The 14,270-nt window shown below is 46.5% G+C and overlaps 1 protein-coding gene across 1 annotated transcript in view; it reads right to left on the bottom strand.

Annotated features, from left to right (window-relative positions):
- Nucleotides 1–14,270, bottom strand: part of DDR2 (discoidin domain receptor tyrosine kinase 2) — a 686,650-nt gene that overhangs the window by 550,929 nt on the left and 121,451 nt on the right. The window lies entirely within an intron of this gene.

A 14,270-nucleotide genomic window follows, 5' to 3' on the forward strand; every position in this document is an offset into this window, starting at 1 on the left:
GCCTTCACCAGGAGACTGTCCATCTTCTATCTCTATGCCCTCAAAGGTGTTTACTTGCGTAGTGACCTCAAAGTGAGTCGAGATTCATAGGATTCTACACCCTCTCCCATCTTTAGGGCACAGGTTCATCTTGACCCTCTGATATCTGGACAAAGTGTTTTTAGAAGTTTCATGTTTGGACTCAGAGTCTTGAGCAGGTTCATCTCTTCTCGTATTGCCAAAGAAACGTGCTTGCAGTGCCCACACGGGTCAACAGCAGCATCTGCAAATATAAGATTTAGAGACAAATCACTTTCAAGTCTGACAATGGGTTTAGAAGGAAAGTTTCCAATGGGATTAGGAGAGCAATACCCTCAAAAGGGGTTTATGGAGGATTAATGCATGATGCCAATATCAACAACTGGTCAATAGGGAGACAGCAATTCCACTGGACACAGAGTCTCAGGTAGGGCAGAGGATGCTGAGACCACAGCACCACTGTCACATCTCTAGCACGGGGCACGCTATGAGGAGGACTATTGTGAGTGGGCCATGAAGAGACTGAGTGTGATGTTTCAGACAAAGAGGGTACTGACTGAAAATACATAAAAAGACGCAAGATGGAAGCAGTGGGAGTGGGCAGGTTCGATTCAGTCTCTGCTAGGCTACAGAGATGGGATCTGGGGAAGACCCACAAGATGAGTTTAGAGAGTTTTTTGTTGGTGCACTTAATGAATACAAATCTCTGTATTGTTACAAATATGTGTAGTCCTAGAACTTAGTTTTTCAGTACATTCTCTGCCTCTTCTCCTCCTGGAGGGTCATCCGAGTGTGCATGCCTAGAAGTGATGCAGGCGCATGAGACTGGGACCTCATAGCAGTATATCTGACTAGCCAAAATGTCCATTCTGCTTTTTCCATGTTTTATATCAGAGCAGTCAGATGTTTTTGCCTGTGATTTTCTGGTGTTTGTGGGAGTGTGATCTCAGGTGAATATAATCCCATCATAGGCACTGGAAGTTGGCGTGTGGAGGGGGATGCTTCTGCACCCTCAAAATAAGCATGTTCGAGTTCAGAATGTGGGTGAGTAATAAAGATACCTTTACATTTAGTTTTCATCTTGTTACATCCGTTGTGCATTCAAAGACAGAGGTCATATGTTAGGTCATATCTTCTGTCAAATTGCTGCTTATTCTTTTAACATTGAGATTGGTGTTTACGTTTCTCTTTCTGACTGCAAAGTGAGAACATTTTGTAAAGTGAACTATGTGACAATCTTGCTGGGGTACAGAACGTGTGAAAGGAAAGGCTGTAGGATCTCAATTTAAATACCTGGAAGTGAACTGTGCAAATTATTTTGAATGCATCAGCAGTTAGTAAAGCACAAATGAAGTAAGTTTTTGTAAATTTGAAGTATGATGGAAACAAACTTTAATACGATTAAAACAAATCAAGGCACTTAACTTGGAGATGCGCAAATGATAAATATTCGTGAACTCCAAATTCCATACATTATTTTTGCATGCTCTATAGTTTTAGCAGTAAAACAGCATGTCTATGTAAAGTTAGAGGCCATTTCAATGGAAAATGCGCTGTTTGTAAACGTGCCCTACCACACCATACTTTAGTAATGTATGTGTGACAGTGTGCTCCAGAGTACACTGCAAGCTATATATCCCACACCCTTACCACTCTCCTGCTGAATTGGCATGGCTCATTTGCTAAACTTGTTCCTAGAATGACGCTTGAATTTCCCACCTGTTTCTTTACTGGGGTAACATTGATGAAAATTGTTCCAGCACCACTACATCCCGCATATTAATAATGTTGGGGCTGGGGTTCCCTTTATAAGGAATGTGCCCCTTTAATCTCTGCTTCTCCTGCTAGCAATGTTCATTTGTTTTATGGGTGTGTATTTGCTCTGCTTTGATTAAATCCTATGTTTTGAGACTTGTATGTTTGCTTCTCTTTTACCCCTAGTGTGAATCACACGGTGGGTGTTCGAATAAGGGTGGGTTGCTGTAATAAACATACTTGGGGTACCATTCAGATTTTGCAGGTTTCCATCTCGATGTGTGGTTATGCAACTCAGGCGTTACATGTTGTACAACATTTTTTGTTTTCTCTCGATTTCAGTGATCTCTTTCTTGGCAGGGCGTGGATATGCAAATTTGTTGGTGATCATGAAACTTGCGTTTTTGTACTTTTTGGAGAAGATGAATCTATTTGCCTAATTTTATGTATAGTTAGTTTTCCACAGCGAAATACCAAGATGTTCAAATGTATGCTCTACATAGCTACTCTAGCTTTGCTATTTGTTGGAACTTACATATTCTCGATCAGGCAAGCAATAATTTGCTTTATATCATATAATGTGGTCAAGATGAAAGCCAGGAAAAGAACTCGGGACTGAAGGTTACGCAACCATAATAAACTTTTCCACTTGAACATACCAACTCCTACAGGTCCACACAGGGCAGTATCAGAAGTTAGCATGGATGCTGAACCACAGTACCACAGTAATAACAGCGAATAAAAAATACAGGCGATTTTGAAAGCTAATTAAGTCTAATGTCTGTGATTATTTCTGAATATTGTCTCATGTTCATTAAAATGAAATAAGAGTTAATAATCTAAAGCTAAGCAGGACTTGTGTGCTTTAAAAAAGAGAGGAAATGGAGTGGGACATGCATTTGTGTTTAGTTTCACAATAAAAATCACAACGTGTTGCTCTCACTGCAGATCAGGAGGGGATGGAAGGTAGAGCTAAGGGCATGTTTATCCATGCGAGGTGTGTGGGAGGCCAGTATTTGGGGGTAAGGGCGGTGCTGCTATTCCTGGAAAGCGCCCTCAACGGATTTTCTGAACCACCCTTTTATTTCACATAAGGACCCTTTTGTTTCCCGCCAGTCCTGTGGGCATGTTAATGCAAAGGGCTAGAGAGCTGAGGTTTTAATCCCTGCTTCTGCCAAAGAGTCTCTTCTTAGAGGTCAGCGCTGAGGTTATGTAAGATTACACATGTGAGCAAGGAAGGCGTGCCCATGGCGTGGGTCTAGCTCAAAGAGCCAAGAAGAAGCCGGTGCCAGGGGAAGGCGAAGTCGGACCTAATGGGGGCCCGGGCCAAGTGCCGCCCGGACCCCCAAAGGAGCGAGAGGTAGAACTCAGCCGCAGGCTGAATAGATACGGTGCTCTCATGGGGTCCTTGGGATGCCACACGGCAGGGACCCGGAAGAGCAGGGAGGGGCCAAGATGGCACTGAAGGCAAGCTGGACGGCACTTGCGGCCCGGTCAAGTCCGGACGGACACCCACCAAGTCAGTAGCAAGTTGAAGCCTAACCCCTTGGCAACAGCGGCCGGGGTACTGGGGCCCCCTCCAGAAGGTGATCTGTCTGAAAGCAGATAACAACCAAAAATGGTCTGAATAAGCCACGATGGCAAATCATTAAGCGAGTCAACAAAATGTTATGTTTGACAATGAGAAACACATGTATAAAATGGTTAAGTGTTTAATAAACAGCAACCTTTTTTGGCACCAAGCAAGTTGTCCATGATGTGTTTAAAGGTCAAAGGGATGCGGGGTGTGGCTTGGAGGGCAGAGCTAATGGCTGCCTGATTCCGTCGCTCGGCCGGATCGGAGAAAAGAACCTTAAATCCCCAACAAGCAAATGAAGCAAAAGTAGCAGTGTTCAAAGATTTGACCATTGTAAAAGCCCGGGCCAAGGGTGTTATCCTTGCGAGACCCTCCGGTGCCCGCTGAAGAGAGAAAACTGCACTTACGCCGCGGATGCAGAGAAAGTGAAGCGAGAGCAAAATGGCGGCGTCCTAGACCTCCACAGATTGTTAATCGGACTCAAAATGAGGTGAAAATACAGGCGAGCGACACGCTAGTACACCGCTAATCCCACCGCCAACACCTACCAGCCACTGACGGCGATTTGGAGGTCACATAGTGGCCAAAGAGTGAGAGCGCGAGGGCGGGTGTGGCAGCAACAACACCGGCTAGCAGGACTGCACCTAACACATACTGCCTGGAGCTGTGACGCAGGAAGTTTAGGAGCCAGCTGCATGTCGCAATTTGCATTTGGTATTTGGGAACGTAAAGAAAATTAATGCGGCATGAATGGACCTAATAAATGAAACCGAAACCGAAACAAAACTGGAACTGATGAACAACACAAGGCGGTGGAATGCTAAAATGGCGCCCGCCGCAACAAAGGTTTAGTGGAAGCTACTATATTTTGCGCTATGACACAGGAAGCAGAAGTACCATCTGCAGTTGGTGGGAGGGTGCCGATCAGCAGAACTGCGGCGCCCCAATGAAGAGAGCACACATAAGCAAGAATAACGCGTCTGTGAGCCTGTGAGCGAGTGAGTTAACAGAAGCTATAGCACTTGGCGGAAAAGTGCCAGACATAAGATCCGCAGAGCTCCGCTATTAACCAGAAGAGAGCAAAGCCTCCAATTTATCCCGAGTTTACTTAAGTACAACAGAGGCGATCTATGGAGCACAAGCAAGCACATACAAAAACAGAACGAGAAAGAAAGTGAAAGGCATCACTGCGCAGTGGATCCCTAAAATGGCGCCCACCGTAAAAGGGACATAGGGGAGGCACTGGCACCGCACCGACATCACGGACACCGTAGGCTCGTCATCTACGCAAGTGGGGGGCGTTAATCAAGCTATACGACCTTGAGTGCGACACATCAGCACACCACTAAATCCATTCGCAAGCACTGCCCAACAACAACAACTGACGGCCCCTACCCAAGGATCTCTGCGGTACGCAAAGCACAGGGCTCATGGGGAGGGGGCAAAATACCAAAAGATTAAGTAAGCGTGGGTGCAAGAGGGTCTGTGAGCGAGAAGATTTATCCACAGCTGCGGCACCAGCAAAGGTGCTCTCAGCTCGTGCTGCTCGGAGCTGCTTCACTTCAGGCTAAGCCTGAGAGCCTATTGCAGATGGTCTTGAAAGTGCCAGATATCATAAATGCAGTGCTAAGAACAGATCTCGTTAAGCAAGAATAACACGGACAATTACGGTCCTAACAAACCCAATCAACGAAACCGAAACCAAAAACTGTAGAGCAAAACACCGCTGGGGGAGCCGTAAAACAACGCCATAGGAAGGCAGTGGCTCCGCAATAACACCACTGGCTCAGCAGTCTGCACGAGGTGGGCACTAATCAAGGCTGCATCTGGAGCGAGCAACGAAAATCTGCCTTGAGAGCATGATCCTGCTACAGAGGTGCAGGGTAGAAGGCAGACAAAAAAACAGTCCTGTAAGCAACACAGAGCTGTTGATACCTATATTTGGTGCTCGCCACAACAAAGTCTCATACATGGTCATAGACACAGGGAAGGCAAGGCTACCTACAAGGACATTGAAAACAGAGACAGTAACAGCAAATACATTGAGAGAACACAGAAACACCAAAGACAACTCCACAGAAAAAATCATGGCAGAGAGAAAGTTGAGGCTGCAACAACAGCTAAAAAAGAGCAAGGGAGAGCCAACGATATCTGATTCCCCGCTGAAACAAAAGCCAGACATCAACAGCACCCTAGACATATTCCTAGCTGATGTCCACGACCTGGCTAAGACCACAAAGAACACCACAGACGCGATCCAACTTGAGATCGCAGCTGTCAGAGCTGACCTGAATACAGTGAATAATAGACTCGCAGCACATAAGAGCATTCTAACACAAGACTACTCTAAGCCCACAGTCGATACCAGGAAGGGATTTCTTGCCTTACGCGAGAAACTCAGGAGCAAAAACATGCAGTTCTCATTTGTTGGCCCCGCCAAATACAGGATAATCGACAAGGGTAGACATCACTATTTCAGTGAGCCAGAGGAACTGGCTGCATTCCTGGACGGACCAACCTCTCAAGACATGGAAACATCGCAAGCCAGCTCCAGCAAAAGGAGATCGTCGCCGGAACCGAATACTGTTTGAAGCTCTACCTCACTGGCAGGGCCAAGCTCTTGTAGCGAATCTTAAGAAGGAATCAATAACATAACCACTATCTACCTCACTATCTACCTCACCTTGCACAGTATGATAAGATGGGATCTGCCACCGCTATATACCTCACTAACTCAAGCAATACCTGCCTCGGTAGCGTTCTCAGGCCAACAGACACGCCGCGACGCTGGCCCATCGTATCCTTTATAGACGATAATTCTGTTTATGTACTCTACTCCAACAAGCAGTATGTGTGAGGTATCGAGATATGGGCCTAAAACGCATAGAGGGGCTGCATACCTAGTAGGAACTCATAGGGATTTCAGCGAGACAACCTACCCGACAGTTATTCTCCGAGAGGCGGGACGACGATCCTGCCGTCACACCTCCGACATATGAGTTTTTTCAGTGGGAGGGAGGGGTGGGAGGGGGGAGTGGAGGGGGGGGACCAGCACTAGGGTTTCTCAGATCTTGGCTTTCTATATTCTCTATCCTCCTTTTCTTTTTCACCTCTTTTTTCTCTACAAACTGTATATGGCATGCCTTGATAACCAACGTTTTTGGGAGCCCTGGCATACATGTGTACCCGGAGACGACATTTTCATTGCTTGCAGAACGGTTGGAGGATGTAGACGTATTGAACCTGGGGATTAGGGTGATAGGGCAAACATTCCCGCTCCTCATTGCCAAATTCCGAGATAGCGATGTTGAGAAATGAGTGGCTCCTACCACACTACACCCCGGTTGATGGCCCACAATAACACACTCGCCCTGGCAACCGACCTCAACATAGTGTCCCTCAACGTCAAAGGTCTTACCCACCCTATTAGAAAGATTATAGACTACCTAGCTAAAACCAAAGGCGATATAATCCTACTACTGGAGACCAAACCAACCCTGGAGGATGCCAAACTAGTGAGAGGTAACTGGATCTCGCAGATAGCTTGCTCGCCCCCCGACAAAAAGAAACGTGGGGTAATGACACTGATATCCAAAAGATCCAACATTACACTAGACTCACAGTCCCACGATAGCGAAGGAAGACTGCTGGTGACACATTTAAGAAGGGGGAGGAGCTAATCCACGTAGCAAACATATACGGCCCCAACGCGGACCCATCCTTTTGGTCTGAGGTGTCAGGCACGCTAGATAGCTTCCCCCAAGACGACCTCATGGTGGTAGCAGGGGATTTTTAAATCCCATTGGACCACATAACGGACAGACAATCCTCCTGTCAATATTACCCTACGCACTCGCATGCTTTACTCCAGAATATCTGTTCCAAATTTAACCTAAAGGATGCATGGCGCCTCCAACACCCGGACACTAGAGACTACACATTCTACTCCAACCCTCACAAATCTTACACCAGGATAGACTATATACTAATCTCTGGATCGCACACACGTCTAATCGAACACTCAGACATAGCACCAAGACTAGTTTCAGATCACTCATGTATTAGCCTAAAAATGAGCGGTGTGTCACAATGAAGCCGTCCCGCGGAGAGGGCGTTTTAATAGTGATGTACTTGTAGACCCTGCGAACAAAAAAAAATTGAGGAGACCATAATAGACTACCTCATACACAACGACTCCCCGGAGACAAGCACTACCACACTCTGGGATACCCTGAAGGCAACCATCAGAGGCACAATAATTGAAATAAAGACAAAAATAAACAAGAGTACAAATCTGAGACTAACACAGCTTGAGCAGGAGATCAAGAGTTTAGAAATGGCCCATGCAAGGGCCCTACATGATAGCAAGACCCTCGCAAAATTAACACAAAATAAGTACGAATACAACAAAATACTGAGTGAGAGGGCGGGACTGTGGATTAATAAATACAAAGGCCTTAACCTTTGCGAAGCCAATAAAGCAGGGAGACTCCTGGCCTCCTACCTCAACGCAACCAGTTTGCCATCTCTTCCATCACAGACTTTAGGAACCAAACACACACAAGATACAAAGACATCTTAAAGACCTTTCAAGAGTTTATCAAGAACTTTACAAAAAGGAACAGAACCTTAATTTAGACGAGTGTACAAAATACCTCAATAGACTCGGGTTACCGCAACTAAGCACCGAGGATACACTTAGGCTAGGTCAAGAAATTAACTATATCGAAATTGAAATGGCAGTCAAATCGCTGAAAGAAAATAAAGACCCTGGGCCGGACGGGTTTACAGACGCTTTTTACAAGACCTTCCTAGATCAGCTGAAACCAACCATGAAACAAGTTTTTAGCCACTCAGCGTCTAGGGGGGCAGTATCACAAACCAAGTCAGCAGCTAACATTATAGTCATTCCAAAGGAGGGGAAAGACCAACTGTCACCCAAAAACTACAGACCCATATCCTTTATCAATGTGGACTGCAAAATATATGCTAAAATACTGGCAGTCAGACTCAACTCTTTTCTCCCCAAACTAATAAGCAACTCCCAGGTTGGTTTCCTATGTATTCGAATGTCTAATGACAACACCGGAATTCTCTGCCACATATTAGAACATACAGCCATGAAATCTAAACCGGCAGTAGCTATCACATTAGATGCAGAGAAGGCCTTCGATAGAGTCTCCTGGGCTTTCCTGGAATGCTGCATGCAATCGTTCAACTTATGGGGCGGGATACATACGGATGGTTATGGCTCTGTACGGGGAACCATCAGCCCGTATCCTCGTTAATGGGTCTCTCTCTGAACTTTTTACACTGCAACAAGGCACTAGACAGGGATGTCCACTATCCCCTTCATTATTCTTACTTGCACTGGAACCCCTTATCCAAGATATAAAATTAAATACGAACATAAGAGGGATCGATATCAATGGCGTTGAAGTAAAATTAGCTGCCTATGCGGATGAAATACTAATAGTAACTAAACAACGAAAGACATCAATTGAGGCCCTGATGTAGACTATAGCAAATTACTCCGGGTTCTCAGGGTATAAACTAAACAGAGATAAGTCAGAATGCAAACCACTAAATATTCACTGCACGAGAGACACCCTGGGGGGGTCGGGCATAGCCTGGCAAATAGGATATATCAAATACCTAGGTGTAAGTTTTGGTAGCGACTTAATGGACACGCTACATCAGAATGAGAAACTACTACTAGAAAAGATTAAGAAACTCCTGGACTCCTGGTCTCCAAAATTCATAAAGTGGTGGGGCAAAATCGAAACTATTAAAATGATGATCACCCCAATGATTAACTATCTGATTAGTATGCTCCCGCTCCTCCTCACAGATGATTTCCACCGCAAAGTTGACATCCTGATCTCTAAATTCCTTTGGCGAGGGAAAAAAGCACGGATAAGTATCAAAAAATTAAGACTGGATAAAAGTCAAGGAGGGGTAAATCTAGCAGACTTCAGAATATTCCAGCTAGCCTTTCTGGCAAAACAGGGCTCATACTGGATATCACCGCCCACCGACAAAACGCCGGTATGGCTACAGGTAGAGAGGGCCATCCTGAATAACCTAAGCCCCCCTGGCTCTATTAATAGCAAATAGATACCCCCACACCTCCAAGTCCATCTTTAAAAATACAAAAATCACACTACTAAAGGTAGATAAGCTGGAAAATAGCATCAAAGGTTCTAAAATGGAGTCACTATGGGCCAATAGCAAGATTTTGTATAAAGGGAAAAGCCTAGCCTTCGATGTATGGATTGAGAAAGGTATCCACTACCCTGACCAACTAGAAAACAAAACATACCCTATTACATTCACAGATCTCAAGTCAAGATATAACCTTGCTGACATTGAATTCTATAATTTTTTTTAAAATTGGAACGGCCCTATCAAAAACCAAAACATCCACCTCACAACCATCAATCTCACGATTTGTGTCGAACATTAATAAAGTGGGGCACCAGGTCTCACAGCTCTACAAACTCCTCCGCCCCAAATGCTCTAAACCTAATGATAAGACGGTTACCTATTGGGATAAACAAACGAAAACCACACATAGCGAACAAGAATGGGCCACACTATGGAGTTCGGCCTCACGTAATAAGATCTCCCCGGTGCTCTCACAAACAAAATTTTGGCTGTTACACAAGGCTTTTTGGGCCCGGGCCAGTTTATTCTCATTAAGCCTCAGGGATGACGCGTTATGTCGGAACTGTAACAAGGAAACCCGGGACTTAGCACACCTTATCTTTCACTGCCCAACACTCAAATCATTCTGGGAGAAAATCTTTGTGTTTATAAATGGTTTGTTTGACTGTACGCTAACAAAATAATTTTCCACCCTTACCATGGCATTTATGTGCACAGACTTGAGATCTGAACCAGATAAAGCCCTACTAGACCTACTACTGACAACAGCAGTGAAAATGGTCCTCGCCAATTGGAAAGACACAAGTAAAACTTCTTACAAAGGCTGGTTCAACTGGATCACCCATCTCAGAGGTGCGGACAACATTGCACTGCAGAATTCACTCTGGAAACCGGCATCCAGAAAGATGTGGAAATCTCTTGACACGTACCTAGACTCTTATGAACCTCTGTGAAAATAAGAGACCGGCGGTACACAACCTGGTACCCCCTATGAACGCACCACCCAGACAAACGTACTTAACTGGTCTCAACCAATGTCGCCTTCTCGGGCCGGCCGCAAGGGGGGAGCCCCACCAACACCAGCCTACATGGGTGCCAACATCCCCACAGAATGTCATATGTAATTGTTTAAGAAATGTAACCCTCCTTGCCTGTCTCCTACTTCTTCTTTCCCCCTTGTTTCTCTGCCTTTTTCTACCTGCCTCTTTCTCCTTTCTCTAACTATCGTCATGTGGGGTTAGCCAAACAAACGTGACATAACGTCTCAATATACTGATGTACAAGCTGCACTTGGTACAAACTTTGCTAACCCTGTAACAGAATTGCTAATATGTTCTTGAATAAAATAAATAAATAAAACATGTTGAAATTAAAAAAGGTCAAAGGGACGTAGTTGGAAAATGACTAAGGGAGGGGGAGGCAACTCGCCGCCTGGGAGACCCAATGGGGGCCTGGGCCAAACGCGGAGGCGGGAAGCCCCCCCCCCCCGGGACGCAACCCTGGGAATAAGGGGCAACCGCAATTGGTCACCCCAAGTAGAGCTCCAATCAGGGGAGCAGGCCGCAAGCCGTGGAGGGGAAATAAGAAGGGGCAAGCAGCCCCCTCGAGCATTCAATCTCATCTGATAGCAAGAAGAAAGGGAATCCCACCCACCCACTCCAGAGAAAGGCGGGCGTCGCAGCCGCAGTGGGTTGAGGTGAGGCGGAAGACAACCTAGAAGGATAGGAAAGGAACAGAAATTGATAGAAGTAGATGGAAGGCTCATGCAGTGTCCTTGGGATGCCTCACGACAGGGACACTGAGGGAGTAAACAGTGGCCAGTGGCCACGGAGAGAGTAGATGGAAGGTTCCCGCAGGGCCTTTGGGATGCCTCACGGCAGGGGTACCGAAGGAGAGAGAGGTAGAACTCAGCCGCAGGCTGGATAGATGAGGTGCTCACATGGGGTCCTTGGGATGCCACATGGCAGGGACCTGGAAGAGCAGGGAGTGGCCAAGAAGGCACTGAAGGCAAGCGGGACGGCACTTGCGGGCCAGGCAAGTCCAGATGGACACCCACCAAGTCGGTAGCAAGTTGAAGCCTAACCCCTTGGCAACAGCGGCTGTTGTATTGGGGCCCCCTCCAGAAGGTGATCTATCTGAAAGCAGATAACAACCAAAAATGGACTGAATGAGCCACGATGGCAAATCATTAAGCAAGGCAACAAAATGTTATGTTTGACCATGAGGAACAAATGTATAAAATGTTTAAGTGTTTAATAAACTGCAACTTTTTTTGGCACCAAGCAATTTGTCCATGATGTGTTTAAAGGTCAAAGGGACAAAGTTGGAAAATGACTAAGGGAGGGGGAAGCAACTCGCCGCCTGGGAGGGGTGGCGCGGATATAGCTAGCCGAAGGGATACAGGTACATGTAATTACTGTTGTGTGCAGAAGGGGAGAGCGGTTGGCACATAAACAAAAAATCATCAAGTGTTCATCAGCAAACACAAAGAGGTGTCAACAGAGTAGGAATGACAGTATGCCCACCTACCTGAAGGGGCCACTTGCTGAGCACCGTATTGCAAATGCATGTTGTGACACAGTGTATTTGTGATTATGTATGTGTGTGCCGCCCGTCTAAAAGGGGCTACATGCAGGCGTGCATCGCCCATAGGGCTCAAAGGGCTTCAGCCCCGCCCCCTCCCCCCCAGTCGTGTGTGTCAGCCCAGTCTGAGACAGCTTCCCGACCGCGCACACAGACAGTTTTTGAGCTTCTGTAGGCTGGCTGGTCTGGCGTCCCTCTTATCGCAGCCTCACCCGAGTACTTCACAGGTCTTCAAAAGAGCTTTTACTTGCTAACAAGGCTTTGTTGTTTTTCACCCCTTCTTAGAGCCCCTGCATCTCCACTCTGCCTATTGCTGGAAGAATTAGCCCCCCCCCCCCGAAATTTTTAGTAGCCCTCCCCTCCACCCCCTGAAAATTGGCTCTCGTTGCACCTCTGGCTGCATGTGGGTAGAATCTGTTGTGCTTCTGGAGGCTGCATGGACTGTTCCATGCAGCCCTCCCAAAGGCGTGGACCAGGGGGAGCATGGCTTTAGCCGGTCCCCCCCTGGGCAACTTCATGCAAGTGGAACAGGCCACAGGCCGGGATAGGCAGGTTAGTCCATAGGGGCGGGTCTTAGTGGTAGGTTATAAAGAGGGGCTCTTTGCGAGGGAAAATCACTCGTGAGGCAGTGCAGAGGGCAGTTAGTGGTGAAAGGAAAAGTTTGTTGCCCACCATCCCACCCAATTATTTTAGATTTTTTCTTCGAGTGTTATAAGATTTACATTATGTTATTTGGGGGCATATGTATGAAAGCAAAAATTAGTCGCAAACGCTGCGAATCGCAAAAAACAGCGTTTGCGACTGATTTTTCGCTATTTCATATGTATGACACATTTCCAAACTGAAAAATAAGAAATCGCTAAATTAGCGATTTCTTAGGCTGCGAAACAAGAAAACTGCGAATTTCCTAGCGAATACCTAATTTGCGATTCCTTAGCGTTGCGAATATCGCTAACAAGAAATCGCTAACTAAGAAATCGCAAACACATGTATGAAAAAATCGCAAATTGCGATTTTACGAAATTCGCTAATTAAGAAATCGCTATTAACACCAATTGCTTGCAGGTGGTAAACTGGTGCAAGGTACAAAAACCAGCCCACAATGCAACAAACACACCCACAATGGCTGCAATGTACGTGATAGCCAGGAGGCTGCGTATTCGGGCCCTTGCACACAGGAGAATGAGACAGGAACGTATCTTCAGGCTGCGCATCACCCTGTTACAGAACACTGAAGAGGAGATCTATGACAAGTACAGACTGCACCCACAGACCATAATGGACCTGATTGAGGAGCTGAAACCCCACTTGGAGCACCCTACTCGCAGGACACAAACAATTCCCACACATGTGCAGGTCCTGTGCTCCCTGCACCTCCTCGCGTCAGGGAGTTTTCAACGGGTCATAGCGGAGGTTGGTGGTGTGTCACAGAGTGCACTTTCGCGCTTCTTCCATGCCTTCCTAGATGCAATGCTACTGAGGCTCCCACATCACATTTACTTCCCCACCACCCAACAGGCATTACAACAAACGATACTGGACTTCTACCAGATTGCACGTTTTCCCCACGTCATCGGCTGCATTGACGGGACCCATGTGGCCATCACACCCCCAGCAGAAACTGAATATGTCTACAGGAATCGGAAATGCTACCATTCCCTCAACATACAGATTGTGTGCAACGCTAAGTATCACATCACCGACATCGTAGCCAAATACCCCGGCAGTACACATGACTCCTTCATCTTCCGACACAGTGGAATACACAGACGTCTGAGTGCTGGAGAGTTTGGGGAGGGGTACCTGCTCGGTAAATACATTGCACACATCAATACATCCACTACATCAGTTGAGGGGGGGGACATTGACTCACCTATTGTGTTTTCTTCCATGCAGGTGACAGTGCCTATGCAGTGCGCGACTTCATCCTGACCCCATACCTGGATCCTGCAAATGCAAGTGAGAGGAGCTACAACAGGGCACACAGATCTACACGCTGTGTCATTGAGCGAACCTTCGGAATCCTGAAGAGCCGCTTCCGGTGCCTGCATAAGAGTGGAGGCGCACTGCAATACAGCCCTGAGACCTGCTGTAAAATCGTGGCAAGCTGTGCAATGCTACACAACATGGCAATGAGGAAAGGCACCACAATTGATGTGAGCGATACAGA

This window comes from Triturus cristatus, chromosome 4_1, assembly GCF_964204655.1.
Source record: "Triturus cristatus chromosome 4_1, aTriCri1.1, whole genome shotgun sequence".
Taxonomy (NCBI): domain Eukaryota; kingdom Metazoa; phylum Chordata; class Amphibia; order Caudata; family Salamandridae; genus Triturus; species Triturus cristatus.